This window comes from Dermacentor variabilis, chromosome 10 (genome assembly GCF_050947875.1).
Source record: "Dermacentor variabilis isolate Ectoservices chromosome 10, ASM5094787v1, whole genome shotgun sequence".
Taxonomy (NCBI): domain Eukaryota; kingdom Metazoa; phylum Arthropoda; class Arachnida; order Ixodida; family Ixodidae; genus Dermacentor; species Dermacentor variabilis.
In genome coordinates, this window is record NC_134577.1 from 17,609,853 (window position 1) to 17,624,760 (window position 14,908).

The following is a 14,908-nucleotide window of genomic DNA, read 5'->3' on the forward strand; positions in this document are numbered from 1 at the left end:
CCGCATGGTACAAACGCAAACGCCAAATTCTGCGTGGTAGTGCTCAAGGGACTCAAACGAAGAGGGGGGGTTCTACTCCGGCGGCGGCTACGTATGGCACGGACGCGCTCCCCTATCACAGAGTACGCCGAGTGCTGATAGCTTCGTGTGCGCTGTGTAGTCGCGGCATGGTTCGCGTTCAAGTGGGAGGCACCACAAAGGTCAATTCGCTCGCTGCTGCTGGCACGCTTGCTCACTTCAGCATTTTGACATCGAATGTGCGCGCTTATCGAGATAGATGTGTTTATGTCTGCTTGTGTGCGCGTTGCATCATGTTTGTTAATTTAGTTAGTAAGCAAATGTTTACAAGTTTATACGGCCGATAAAACTATCCTTACTTCGTATAGCTGTCTTCTAAGTTGATATTGCAATCGGTGCTTCACCGTTCGGGCAAAACTGTCACCTTTTCCTTTTTTTTTCAGACAGAATGGTCTGTAGGTTCGGTACGCATGTAGTTTAGAAAGAAGGAGCTCATAAGATGCCTTAGGATGCCTAAGATGTGTGTGTGTGTGTGTGTGTGTGTGTGTGTGTGTGTGTGTGTGTGTGTGTGTGTGTGTGTGTGTGTGTGTGTGTGTGTGTGTGTGTGTGTGTGTGTGTGTGTGTGTGTGTGTGTGCGTGCGTGCGTGCGTGCGTGCGTGCGTGCGTGCGTGCGTGCGTGCGTGCGTGCGTGCGTGCGTGCGTGCGTGCGTGCGTGCGTGCGTGCGTGCGTGCGTGCGTGCGTGCGTGCGTGCGTGCGTGTGTGTGTGTGTGTGTGTGTGTGTGTGCGCGTGTGTGTGTGTGTGTGTGTGTGTGTGTGTGTGTGCGTGCGCGCGTGTGTGTGTGTGTGTGTGTGTGTGTGTGTGGGCGCGCGCGCGTGCGCGTGTGTGTGTATGTGTGTATGCGTGAGCGTGTGTGTGTATGCGTGTGTGTGCGTGTATGGGTGCGCGTGTGTGCACTCGTATATATATATGCCTTACTATGTCGACGCCCTTTACGGGTAGCACGGCTCCGTGCTCCTTGAGGCGCTTCAAAATGAGCAGGCGCTTGTTGGGCGAGGCGTCCCCGACGGCGCCGTCACCCACCACGCCGCTGTCGTCGCTGGAAGCGCCTTCTTCGTCCTCGTCGCCTTCTCTATAATCGTCTACACCGACGCGCACGCACGCAGCCCCGGTCGAAGAAGACGAAGTCTTCTTCGTCGTCGTCCTCGTCGTCACCGTGCGAGACGGCCGGCGAGCTTCGCCAGCGCCAGCGCAAATAACGTCGCAGTCACTCTCAGACGACGAGGTTTCTGGAGGGAGCTCGTATGAACTGCAGCTCGGAACCCGCGAAGAGAGAAACTCTTCGGAGAGCGACGACGTCAGCAAGGAAGTGGCCTGCGGCAGATGGAGTGTGAGGAACCCACCATATCAAAACTGCGAGCTCGTAACGCTAGTTAGAGATTGATCAGATAGCATTATCGGATAAAGCTTATTCATTAAACTTAGCCAGCCACATGGCTTAAATACAAACACAAGAATGCAACTAATAATATTTAAAAGAAGGTAAGCTCGACACAATATTGCACTGCTTTGGCGTTCTTCGTGATGTAGTTTGAGTCTGCTCTTAAATTTTAAATTACATCATGGGTTTTTTAGTGCCAGAACCACTTTCTGATTATGAGGCACGCCGTAGTGGGGAACTCCGGAAACTTCGACCACGTGGGGTTCGTTAACGTGCACCTAAATCTAAGTACGCTGGTGTTCTGGCATTTCGCCCCCATAGAAATGCGGCCGCCGTGGCCGCATTCTGCTCTTCTTATTTGGTTAGTATCAAAGGTATTTCTTAAAACCTCCTTGATCCGCATAAATCAACTAGCTCGCATGCAACCCCTGCAGTAGCCAGCCAACTCGGTTCTGTCAGCTGTCTATAATAGGATAAGCTAGTTGGGTAGTTAGATATACAGCTAAATGACCTAGGCAGTCAGTTTAGTTAGATAATGTTCCCGCATGTGCCCCGATATATCATTCGCGTAACTGTTACTTGAAAATTTAGAGCGGAAAACATTTCAAATACAGCCATCATCCTGGTAATTAACGTAGAGGCTTTAGATGTCACACTACAAAAATGACACCTGCTGCACAAACCACACAGTTAAAATGCTTGAGTGCATGTAGAAGTCACCGCGTTCACAACGCTAACCATTTCTCAATCGCAAGAGTTTTACAGGCGCTGAGCAACAAGGTATGAGTCTTTAATTGAAGAACGATTAATGCTTCGAATTGGCCATGGTGTTATACACATTACCTAAACCGCGCTATTCGCGTGTGTTATCCCTGCTTAAGCGTGTTCCAATTTGTTGACATTTTATGCGACGACTGCATGGGAGGTAAGTGAAGCCCCGATAAGGCGGTCATCGCGCGCAACCAGAAATACCAGCATATACTGTATGTTCGGCGCCAGTTGCCCAGACTTATAAAATTTTCGGCAAAGCCAAAACTCACCTTTGAACGGGCGTTTCTTCTTGTCTTCAGCCAGAAGAGAGTGAAACCCAGAATCAGCGACAGCGAGCTGGCAGTTATGAAGCCGTACTTCATCACAAGGGCGACCAAACTCAGCTGTAGAGCGTTGTCTGCAGCTGCCGGAGTTTTAAAGAAGGCACGATGTGGTGAGTTGAGAGCTCGTAAAACTTATGCGCAATGCCAGCTCCTTAACCGTTCCTATTGTATAGCAGCGATCTGACGGCGCCTTCTTTTTTTTTTTTTTCGTCGGCTTCCTCCTGTCATTTCGTTGCGTTATTGATCATTGACAATCGGCGTGTTACGCTTCGAGCAAGCAAAAACGCTGTAGTAGGCACGAATGTCAATTAATGAGTGCGCAAAATGCACGTAGGCCAAGGCTATTGACGGTGTGAAAACATGCAGCATCTTGTATCAGAAACCCTGGTGTTCTATTAATCATCATCATCATCATCATCAACAACAGCAGCAGCAGCAGCAGCAGCAGCCTGTTTAATGTCCACTGCAGGACGAAGGCCTCTCCCTGCGATCTCCAATTACCCCTGTCCTGCGCCAACCAATTCCAACTATAGCGCCCGCGAATTCCCTCATTTCTATTCATTGATGGGTTATCCTCTGCTGGCTGCATACCAACACTATCCATCACAAAGCGTGCAATGACAAACCAGATGCTTAACCTACCCGGAGAGCGACATAGGGATGGGATACAAAGTTTCAGCAGGATGAATATCAGCCGAGTTCGTCCAGCGCAAATTGACAAGGTATAAAGGAACACAAACGATTTTGAGGGGCTCTTGCTTTGCTATGGTTGCTTGCTTGCTCGCTTGTCTAGTTCTAATAGGCACGCAAAAGAAGGTAGTAGAATCCGTCAAGACTACGCCTCATGCCTGCTGATCTAGATATCCGTAATGAAAATGTGTAGTAAATAACATGTCAAAACGACGTTCATGTAGCCTACTAGGCTATATTACGTAATCTAGTCACTTCGAATAAATAAGGCGCTTCTAACCAATTGAAAGGCTGCTTCAAAGCTATGCTCGGGCAGCATGGCGTGACATGGACAAAAGAGTAGACAAGTAAAATAAGACATGCGCTACTGTATTTGGTACAAAATTTTTATTGAAGGCAAGGACTCATATATATGATGACAGATCATTGTAGAGAAGACACGTAAAACCAAAAACAGAAACAAACGCGAAAAAAAAGACCACTTCATCAATTCTGTCTAGATTACACACGTGACACTTAAGTACAGTCGAATTCCTTGGCCGCGGGTGTCATAGAAGCCCGGCTAATACGCTTGTCTCGTAATCTGCTAATATCATCATCATCATCATCATCATCATCAGCCTGGCTACGCCCACTGCAGGGCAAAGGCCTCTCCCATACTTCTCCGACTACCCCGGTCATGTGCTTATTGCGGCCATGTTGCCCCTGAAAATTTCTTAATGTGATCTGCCCACCTAACTTTCTGCCGCGCCCTGCTACGCTTCCCTTCTCTTGGAATCCAGTCTGTAACCCTTAATGACTATCGGTTATCTTCCTTCCTCGTTACATGTCCTGCCCATGCCCCCCATTTCTTTTTCTTGATTTCAACTAAGACGTCATTAACTCGCGTTTGTTCCCTCACCGAATCTGCTCTTTTCTTATCCCTTACCGTTACACCCATCATTCTTCTTTCCATAGCTCGTTGCGTCGTCCTCAATTTAAGTAGAACCCTTTTCGTAAGCCTCCAGGTTTCTGCCCCTTAGGTGAGTACTGGTAAGGCACAGCAGTTATACACTTTTCTCTTGAGGGATAATGGCAACCTCCTGTTCATGATCTGAGAATGCCTGCCAAACGCACCCCACCCCATTCTTATTCTTCTGGTTATTTGTCCCATGATCCGGGTCCGCGGTCACTACCAGCCCTAAGTAGATGTATTCCCTACCACTTCCAGTGCCTCGCTACTATGAAATATTAGATATGAAATATGAAATGCTTCAAATTTCAATGAAATGTTAATATGAAATGCTCCAATTATTCCTCTTGTTAGTTTACCTAATTTCTCTTGTTAGCTTACTTTTGTACCTGCATTTGTTTAGGTTAGGCTTGGTTAGGTCTCCTGAGACCCCCTCTGCACTATACTGCACGTTGCCTTCAATGCTTTTCAAGACTAACTGGGAAGCGGCTTCGTAAGTTATCCATCCCGGATATGAAGTCAGATGCTTGTGTAACTGTATGGATGTGTTTTAATTACGTTGTGCCGTCAGCTTTATAGAAAGAAAATTGGCAGAACCACCCGAGGGGTGACGCCACTGACAGCGATAGCAAGTTTTTAACCTTGCGCTTGAACGTACTATAGACGGTGTTCTAACTATACGCAGGGTGCGACTGGACGCGGATACGACATATGCGGGTGCACCAAAATTTCTGGCCCCCTAAGAGCTTTAACACGCCGTGTAGGATCTGCAATTGCATCACACAGATGCCACTGCACTGCCCGTAAAGAGCGACGCCGGTGAAATTACATATTGCTCATATTGCTTTGCCCTTTTTAGGACTGAGAATATTTAAGGTAAAACACACGGGCCAGGAATGAAATTTCTTATACCATGTTTGAGCAACTTTGGAGGTTCAATATTATAGCATCTATCTTGCATATACGACATAAATATGTGGCATGCACATACCTAAATGTATAGAGAACATCACGGCGACGGCGAAAATTCGCCTGGAGTGCACATATAGATGCTATCGCAATAAAATTGACTTGAATTTGATCTAGACCGTCGTGTCCTTACAGACGGAGAAAACATCGAACCCCTTTCGAATGCGGCAAGATGACATGAATATAACAACGAGATGGACAGTTGGCCTCGTCGATGTTCCATTGCTAGAAAAACTAGAGCGGGAGGAAGGACGAGACACGAGGAGCATATCACACGACAAAGCCTGTTCTTGCTAAGCTTCCGTTTTAGTAGCGCTTTTTCCATCATGAACGTGTGCAGACGCGTCCAACTGACAACATAACTCCAAGAATGCCGCCTTATGTATAAGCCAACCAACCATCCTTTTCACTTCTAATACACAGTTCAACTAGATTGATTATTGTTAGACATGTGCCTCTGATTCCTTTTTTTTAGCTCATCGCATGCACAGTTGGCCTGTGTATATAGTTTTCCGTGTGGGCAGCAAATGTTCAATTGTGAGTGAGCGCCTGTTTGTGCCATCTCCGTGGCTCGGCGTTCCTGCATCCTAGGTTTTCAAATAGTGAAATGAATATACAGAACGCAGCATCAACACACCAACTCAACACACCATGTTACGTTTTCGTCTCTGGTATTTATGGAATTAAAAATATTGTAGAGCCATCATTTAAAAATACATTTGCTCTCTATGTGTGTACATGAGGAAATGGTTGTTCTGTCCAAGCACATGGAGATGTTGCTTTCAGCACCAAACCGTGGTGTAGTATTTCAAACGGAAAACTGAATTTTCGATTTCGTTTCATACCGGTAATGTGGACCGAGTTGAAATGCAATCATTCCCCGCGGGCGTGTCTCCTGGTCCCGGGGGGTTAATTAAGAGGCAGGTGATTATGGCCACTCACGATGGCATTGCGTCCCGACGAACGCGCCGGGCGGGCAAGGCTGGCAGTACGCGGAGCCGGCCTTGAGGTTGTACGTGTTCGGAGGACAGGGCAGGCACACTCCGCGTCCGTACGTGCTCGCCGGACAGAGCTCTGCATCAGCGTGATGGCAGTGCGGAGAAAAATGGAGAAAAAAAAGTAATTGCGCAGATGCCTCGCGCTGTGGGAATCGATGTCACGCGAAGGATTTTTGTGGGCGCTTGGCTATCTGGTATATCGTTTGGAGTTCCGCAGAGCGATGGGGGGTCCCAGGTGGACCAACGTGTTTGCACGTAAACTGATTGGTTGTGTTTGTCGGTCGCGATAGTCCGTGCCCGTGACGTCATCAGCATGACGACGACCGCGCTGAAGATAATCGTACAGCGGCAACGGCATGGATTTCGACGCCGGCTGTTCCAACCTCGCTTGCGACACGGCAATTGCTGGTTTCTTCCCAAGTAGCGCAGGAGCGTAAACGAGAGAAACGCAGATTGTGACTTCATCAGCGACTGCGTGTTAAGCAATCATACGTACCTATGGCTATGTCATGCGGTGTATCTAAAACGACGATGGTATTTGTACTCCGGCATAGAAATGCTAAAGCATGATCAACTTGGGCGATCACGAAGTCGGCGCATCGTTGGGCAATTTCTAGGCAGCGTGCTACGAATAAAGAGCCGAGGGAAGTGGGCCGCTCCCGGAGATAGTGCAGTCTTAACTCGGCACCTCAGAGCGCCAACTGTCACAAGGAACGAAGACCAGGAAGTGGCATGGGGATAACGCAGCCACCGTTTCAAAGGGCTGATTGGCTTTGGAACAAGGGAATATGCGTACGCTCGCGGCATAATGCAACAACGAAAAAAAAAATCGTGGCCTAATGGCCGGGCTGCTGTGCTCAATGGAAGAGGTTCAATTCCACCGTCGGTCAGACAATCTTACTCTTTCTTTTATTTTTAAAGCAAGGTGAGACAGAAACCTAGCTGCTTACCTACCTGCCTGCCAAAAAGTGTCAAGAATGATGCAAAGAATGCTTCACAATAAATTCTGTGTACGCGAAACGTTCACAGAGGACGACAGAAAATAGCGTACGCTGCCCGTGCGCGCACACTATACCGTTTATGACATACCAGAGCAGAGAACTGAAAGAAAATATGTAAAACGTTCAGCGCGATTATATAGGAATGTAATATCGGCCTAACGCATTGCTATGCGCATTTCGGGCTCTTACAGATGTGAAACATTGGCGACCTAAAAATTTTAAAAAATAAACAAATTGTCTGTTTCCTTTTTCTTTTTTTACAAGTGCTTACGTGGTTATATTTGAGTTCCCTTATATCGTATAATCACAGTTCTTTAATGTCACTATGAAATCACTGCGACCCCTCAACTAATTTACGTAGAAAGGTTCTGCCTGGCTGACCCTGTAATTCGTGTGAGAGCTCCCATTGATACCGCTAAGTTTAATATCACGCAATAATATGCATTAACCGAAGCCGAATAATTTGTTTCTCATAACTGTTTTCGAATGTTCTTTTTTTTCTGTAGTTATGTATTTCAGTGCGTTATTTTTCACATTTATTACGTTATTTCAAGTGTATGATTTACCTGACTAAACTATAAATGGACACAATAATGAAAAATGAGAAAATGATAAGCCGAGGTCGCAAGATAATTACCAGTGGTTTTCATGTACCCAAAGAAGCGAATGGTGAACTGTCATATAAAGATAATTATGTTGATTATCATGGTTGAGAAGTAGCTTTAGCCCGGCAGCCAAATCCGATATCGTTTTTCAAGTACATGTAAAACGCAGAAACGTTCTGATTAAATAAGCTTGAAAGCATCTTAAGTGGGGGAACTTTCGTTGTATATACAAGGCAATGTTAACTATGTTATACAATGGCTGCTTCAAATTTTTACAACCATTGCCTAGTACCGCTGAGTTTTGAACTGAAGCAGCCATTTCGCAACAAAAAAATACAGACGTAGCAATTTTGTTAAGTGTCTCTATTATAACATCTAACGCGGACAACAGCCACGTGTTGTCTATAGTAGGAGCTCTTGTTCACTCTCTTGGCTTGGCTCTCTCAATAGTTTTGAGGCGGTTCCTCTGAAACAAACCCAACTGCACAAAATGATATTTCAGTAAGCTTATTACAAAAAAAAGTTATTAAACTCGAGGTAGGCTCGCTATCTTAGTATCTGTACAAGGATACGACCAAACATGCCATATGAGTCACAACATGCCAGAAGCAAGGACAAACACCAAAAAGATAAATGTGAAATGCTTCAAGAAAGTTGTGATTCCGAGCGTGAAATTAATTGATACCAACCGCACGAAGATCCTTTTCGGCCATATCCAGGTGGGCATGCCATTTCCATCAGGAGGCAGCACTTTCTTCTTTGTCTTCTTCTTCGGTTGACGTGTCCACCATACGCTGAGACAGTTGCGCGTTTTTTCGATTCCAATAATCACGCATGCTCCTGCTCCCATCCCGATCTTTACGGTGACACTTCTGAATCGCTTGTTTTGGGACATTCTTGGTTATGAACAGAACGCTGAGCTTGCCTACTCAGTTGTTCATCCATCTTCTATGACGTCATCGTCAATCAACACATCTTTACGTTACCATACCCCCCCGCCCCCCTGTACAAAGTAGCAAGCTAGAGCGCTCTAGCTCAAGGTCACCTCTCTGCCTTCCTTCAAATCTCGCTGCTTACCATGACCTCCGTAATTACCACTTAAAAACACGTGTTGGCTGTCGGTACTCGGAGGGCGTGCTTATTGCTATGTGATCAATAGAGTGGTCGAACAAGAGAGCTGTCAAATCAAATCAACTTTATTTTCCAGCAAGAAGTACTAGGCGGTCATTTTGTGCTAAAAGCTACAGTAGCCTGAAGGGGCCCAGAAAACCTCACATGGTAGCATCAGCGTAGTGCGCAATGATTCTATTGTTATTAAGTTTGAACTAAGTGTAGCTGCGTACAAAGATTGTTGAACAAGAATAAACTATCGCTGCAACAAGGACAATACCACAATCTAGTGTGGTGCATAGCGCTAATAGCAACAAATAAGGAGAAAAAACGGGTGCTTTCGCATATTAAATTTCTAATTGAAGACAAGTAAAATAAAGTTTGGACTGGCAGTGCAGAGAGTAATGACTAAAGATTTGCGTGCAATGCTGTCAGTGTTACACAATTAAAGAAAGTATAAAACGCATATGACAGTGTCGCCCGGAAAGCGAAGCATTGATAGCAAAGTATCAGACAACAACATGAAGTAAGGTTCGTAGGTTTATTGGCCGTATAAAATGCACTAAACATTCACTTGCGAAATAAATTAACGAGCATATCCCACGCGCGCAGGCGCACATGAACAGGTCTCACTCGGTGACCGCGAACACTCGCTATCACAACGCTGGAGTGATGAAGAGTGCAAATAGAGAGGAGCGAATGTTTCGTGCGGCCTCTCGCTTCACCGCGTATCGGAAACACGAGATTACACGACCTCCAACGCAAGGCGCGAGGAAACACAACGCGCACGAAGCTACCAGCCATGTCGGTTAGCCCTGCGTTCGCGCGGCCAGCCATGCGCAGCCAGGGTCGGGCTACACGAGGAGACGCGCGCTCAAACGGCCCAGCCCTTCCCCCTAGTGCGCGCTTGGACATAGTACCGCGCGCTCATCTCCCCACCTACCCCGCCTTGGGCACGCTTAATCCCATGACCTTCAAGACGGACAGACCCAAAAGATACGCACGTCGAAACCGTTCTCTGCAGAACACTTATGCTTCATAACAACCATTCCCTGCCAAACCAAGTATGCTTCGCATTGCGTAGATGTCCACTGGAGTTGAATCTGCTTAATTTTTTTTAGAGTAAATGGTAGATTCTAAACTAGCGACTGAAGTTGATAAGAAAAATATTCGAAAATTCGTAAGCATCTCATTGTACCCAATGATGTCTTTTCCCAGGTTTCAGGCACAGCTAGAAGTGCCTCAATTTTTTTAGTTTAAAAAGTAGTATAGCTGAGTCCACTTATCTCCCTCTAATTGCTTTAGACGCACTTCAGTTAATCCTTTATCATTTAAAAACCACTAAGTTTGCGGTATCGATGACACATCGGCCTGTAACTCGATTAGGCCTTTCTCTATAATCAAATGTGTGCGAAACTGTGCTCGCTATATCTCCTCTCTCTTTCATTACGTCCCTATACCCCTTCCCAATGCAGGGTAGCAAATCGTATGTGCGTCTGGTTAACTTCCTTTCCTCTCTTCTACGTCTCTCTCTCTCTCTCTCTCTCTCTCTCTCTCTCTCTCTCTCTGTAATCAAAGATGTTGGTGTACACGACACAAAAAACTGCTGGTGTACACGACACGAACGTTTTCTTCAACTCGCTTCTTGCCATGAACAAATGGAGGAAGGAAAGCCTCGATCACACAGGCTAACGCACCTGGAGTCACCAGTTCTGTGTTGTAATCGCTCTCAAACCACCTCAAGTAAGGAAACGAAACTCTTATTCCTATGAAGCGAAGTTCGCAGCAGAAACAGCGTAAAAGGCGTGAGAAAATGCTATCTATCAAATACGTGTGCCGGGTTTTCTAACCCTTTCAACTTATACAAACTCGGTATAAAACAAGCAATAACAGGGCGCTATACCAGCGACGTGAGACACTGAAGAAAAGCGAAAGTTGGATTTAGAAGGAGAAGCGAAAATCCGCAAGACCGTCCGTCCTAAACTGCATGCGTGCCTACAACGTTTCCTGTTCCGTAGACACAGCCGTCTTGTCGTACGATATCTAATTTTCTTTCCCGTTCTTTTTCTTTCCGCTTCTTACGCGTATGCGCATTTTCTGCCAGATCTGCTGGGGACGCGCAAACAGAAAACCATACGGGGAAAATATCAGCGCCACATAAAGCGCCAACTCGCGGAATTCCACGAGAATGAGCACGAGAAACACGCTGCACTGCGTTGCGTCGAGTCAGCGACCTTTCATTACCGAACCGCAAACGTCACAAGCAAAAAGAGAGAGAGGGGGAGAGAACGCCCCGTGCCCCACCATTTCTCGGCAAACATACAGCTGTACTCGCGTCGCCTGGCACCCCGACGAAAACCCCGCGACTGCCGTGCTTCCAAATATCGGCTCAACGCGTCGATGGCGTCCGCCTCGGGAGGAATTCCGCCCGAAATTCCGCACGTGCAAGTGCGCCAGCTTGCCCCGCCCTTTCGATATATTAAGGAAATGAACTGAATATGCGTTCTACTTTTCGATGGACCAGCGTAATTGATTGACCGTTCCTAGAAATGTTTTTTTTTTTAACACGCGCTGCCTAACGGGGCTCCTTTGGGCGAAAATATGTGTCAAGAAGACTTTTATATTATGGATGCACAAGAGTTCTTAAAGAAATTTCTCGCCGCTGAAAATAAATTGCGGCCTCTCCAAATTGCTGATTCGGTGCGTGGAACATTTGTCTATGGTGGTTGAGTGGGCTGCGTTTTGCCTTGTCAACAGATCTGCTGTTTTTTGATGGATTGCTGGTGGTGTTGGTGCAGCTAAGTGAAGTTCAGGTGCGTACGCCCGTGCGACTTCAACGTAAACTAAAAAAGAAGATAGCTAAAAAATAAAAATAAAACTAAAGACTATATTCGCAGAAACCTGCCGCTGGAATTAGGACTTGCAGTAGCAAGTTCCGGCCACTTTTACACGTGGTGCCACTGACGTACTCGCGATCGGAAGTTTGGAGACCACAGCAACAGCAAAAAAAAAAAATTTTGATTTCTTGTAGCACGGTCGCTCAACACGAAACTGTCTCGGTGCATTTCATTGGTCGAACAGGCGCATGTGGTCTGTATGACTTGAGTTTTGCCTGAATGGCTTAGGCTGCAAATAAAAACAAAATTTCACGGCATCTGTGGTCTCCAAACTTTTGCTCGCTAGTGCACGTGTTCTTGCTCGTCAACCATCGCTTCAGGTGTACGTCGATGAACTTGCGCTAGCAAGGCGCAGGTATTCTAGTATGCGCCCTGTAGAAGTCTGTGTTTAATTGTGTGCGGTATTGTGACACGATCTAGCATGCACTAAGAAAATGACGGGAGTTGCCACCGAAACTTTGATACATACGTATTGCTCAGTTCTTTTTTTTTTCGTTCTTTATTTTTATTTTTTGTGATTAGACATATGAGGCACAAGAGGCTTCAGATAAGCTGACATAGACCAGTGCGAATAATGATGGCGCATTCGACCGGAGCAAAAAAAGAATTAGCAGTCCATTTAAATGGTCACTTCAGAGCGCACTGGCAGCACCACAAAGGTGGTCCAAGATAGCAACTAACCTTTAGTAATAGTACAAATGGGCGCCAATAGCAATAATGAAGCCAAATCGTCGCTGCTATACCCCCCTATTACAGCAATACAGCTTTAACGCTCCACTTAACTTTTTAGCACATCCAGAGTGCTCTAAATAGTACGATTACAATGTGCCATAAGTACGACCTCTTCTCGCGTCTAAACTTTTGCGCTACTGGGCATCTAGGCAGCACATGTGACGCGCAAGAGGCTTCAGACAAGAGATTTCAGGAACAACTGCAAACACTGTATGAAGTTGCTGTCCCAAATTAAAGATAGAAAGTCGCAACGCTAGGAACTGTTGAGATGTGGACTTCGAGTTTTTGTAACAGAGAAAAGCTGGAGTCGTTTCGTGGCAATACATTTATAGGAGAAACTCTCTCTCTCTCTCTCTCTCTCTCTCTCTCTCTCTCTCTCTCTCTCTCTCTCTCTCTCTCTCTCTCTCTCTCTCTCTCTCTCTCTCTCAGAAGTACACGGACTACGTTGCGTGCGAGCACCAGGGTGACTACCGGCTGTTTGAATGAGTGCCTATAGTATGCCGTAAGTTTCAGCGCCCTGCTGAGTAATGAAAACAACTCTCGTACTCACCACCGGCAAGTATGCAGTGCCATGAGCGCCACTATAATGTCATTGCAGGAGAACATGTACGTCGCCTCTCAAACTTTTCGGCTACAGGACAAAGGTGATGCCGTATAAGTTTCGAGCACCAAGCGGACGTGAACCTTCGTCTCTATTTTCCCAATCGTCTGCAATGTTCGTCATGGTTTCGAGTACCCTGTACAGAAAGACAAGAAGAAAAGCACGCAACATCAGAAAATCGGGAAAGAGTCACCCTGGTATATTATCATTCTACGCGCTCCGTATGTCGACGCAAACAAGCAGTTAGAAAACGCGTACGAACGATGCGCCAGAAAAGCGCTAGGAACTACGCCGAGCAGAAGTGCGTTAGCCAACAGAGGCGTGCGCACTTACTTCCGCTACACGAGCGGCTCGAACAAAAGAGCACCGGTGGCGCACCGGTGCTGGCACGTGTTGCCCTGAAAAACTCACTGGAGCCGCTCGTGCCGACCCGCCTGCCCCAGAGATCTTCAAAGCAAGCGCGCGAGAGGGCACTTATACTCCGGTGTTACACTAAAAGCGTGCAGCGCCGCAGACGATGGCGCCGGACAATGGTGTCAGGGCAAGACTGAATTCGCAAAGTTTTTTTGTTCGTAAGTGCTTTTAGCTTTTAACCGGTTACCTTTGCTAATATTATGTCTAAAATAAACTAGAACTTCTTGTGGATGCGGTTCCAGATACTGAACCGACAATGTTCTTGGCGCGGAAGAAAGATTTTCGTCATTTATTGCCAGTCGCACAACTGGAAAGCGATCCCAGGCATCGATACAATATGCACTAGCTCTTCTTTACACTCTAATAGGTGATAAGTTGGTGCTTGATATTTACACTCGCCTCAATGCACTCAAAACTCGTGTCGGCGCCCTAAGGGTGCATATTAGTCCTGCCTCCCCACGCTATACGAGAGGGCCGAATATCTTACACCTTGAAATAACGAATTGGCGACAAACAGTTGTTTAATAACAATCGCACGAGCGTCTGTCCGTTAAAACGCATGAATCGCATCCCGCAATCTGCAGCATGCGAGATATAGGAACAGAAAATTTTCGCCACAATACATCACCGGCGCAGCCACGCGGGTATTATTGCTAAATCCAGTACACACAGGTTCGAGTCACACGGGTGTCACCAGACATCTTTTGCCTTCTTCCCTGAGCGTTGTCAGGCCTCACACCCTTCTACATTCCCGCAGTGCTGTAAACTATGAGACAATATTCAGAGCGTAATTTTGCACCCTTAAATGCGTAACACGGTTTAGTACGCAGTCAAATAGCCAACTATCCTCAACCTTTACACATGAAGACTACTGGGTGGATTTAGGCCACGCGTGTGCGGCGCTCTACAGTGAACGCACACTGCGCGGTTTTAGCACGACGGAGCGTACCCTGCTTCGAAGACTTGCAGCCCTCTCAAACTCAGTGGCAGCGCGGAGTTCACAGGGAGAGGAGGCAAGCACAAGGGGGGGGGGGGGGGGCGGTTACGCTTCTGCAAAGAAGAGGGTTCTTCTACTGTGCACCCAGCTATCCCCTAATTGGAAGCTAGGGAACGCTGGCGCCAGCGTCGACGGCACAACAAACCGAGTAGAGCCAGTGGTAGCGCTACAAGACTTTCACACATTCGCCCATAAAGCGTTGCTCTTATCTCTTTTCCTCAGTTATTTTTTTGCGTTTGTGCGCGTGTATTTTGGTAATGTTCGCGCACGCTATGTATTTGTTCTCCTCAAGCCACAACGCCTCTACTTGCTGCCAAACATCACTAAAACTTCAAGTCGTCTTTCCTGATAGTGATTCCGGCTTGCAGCTGGAGTGTTTGTTCCCTTGCT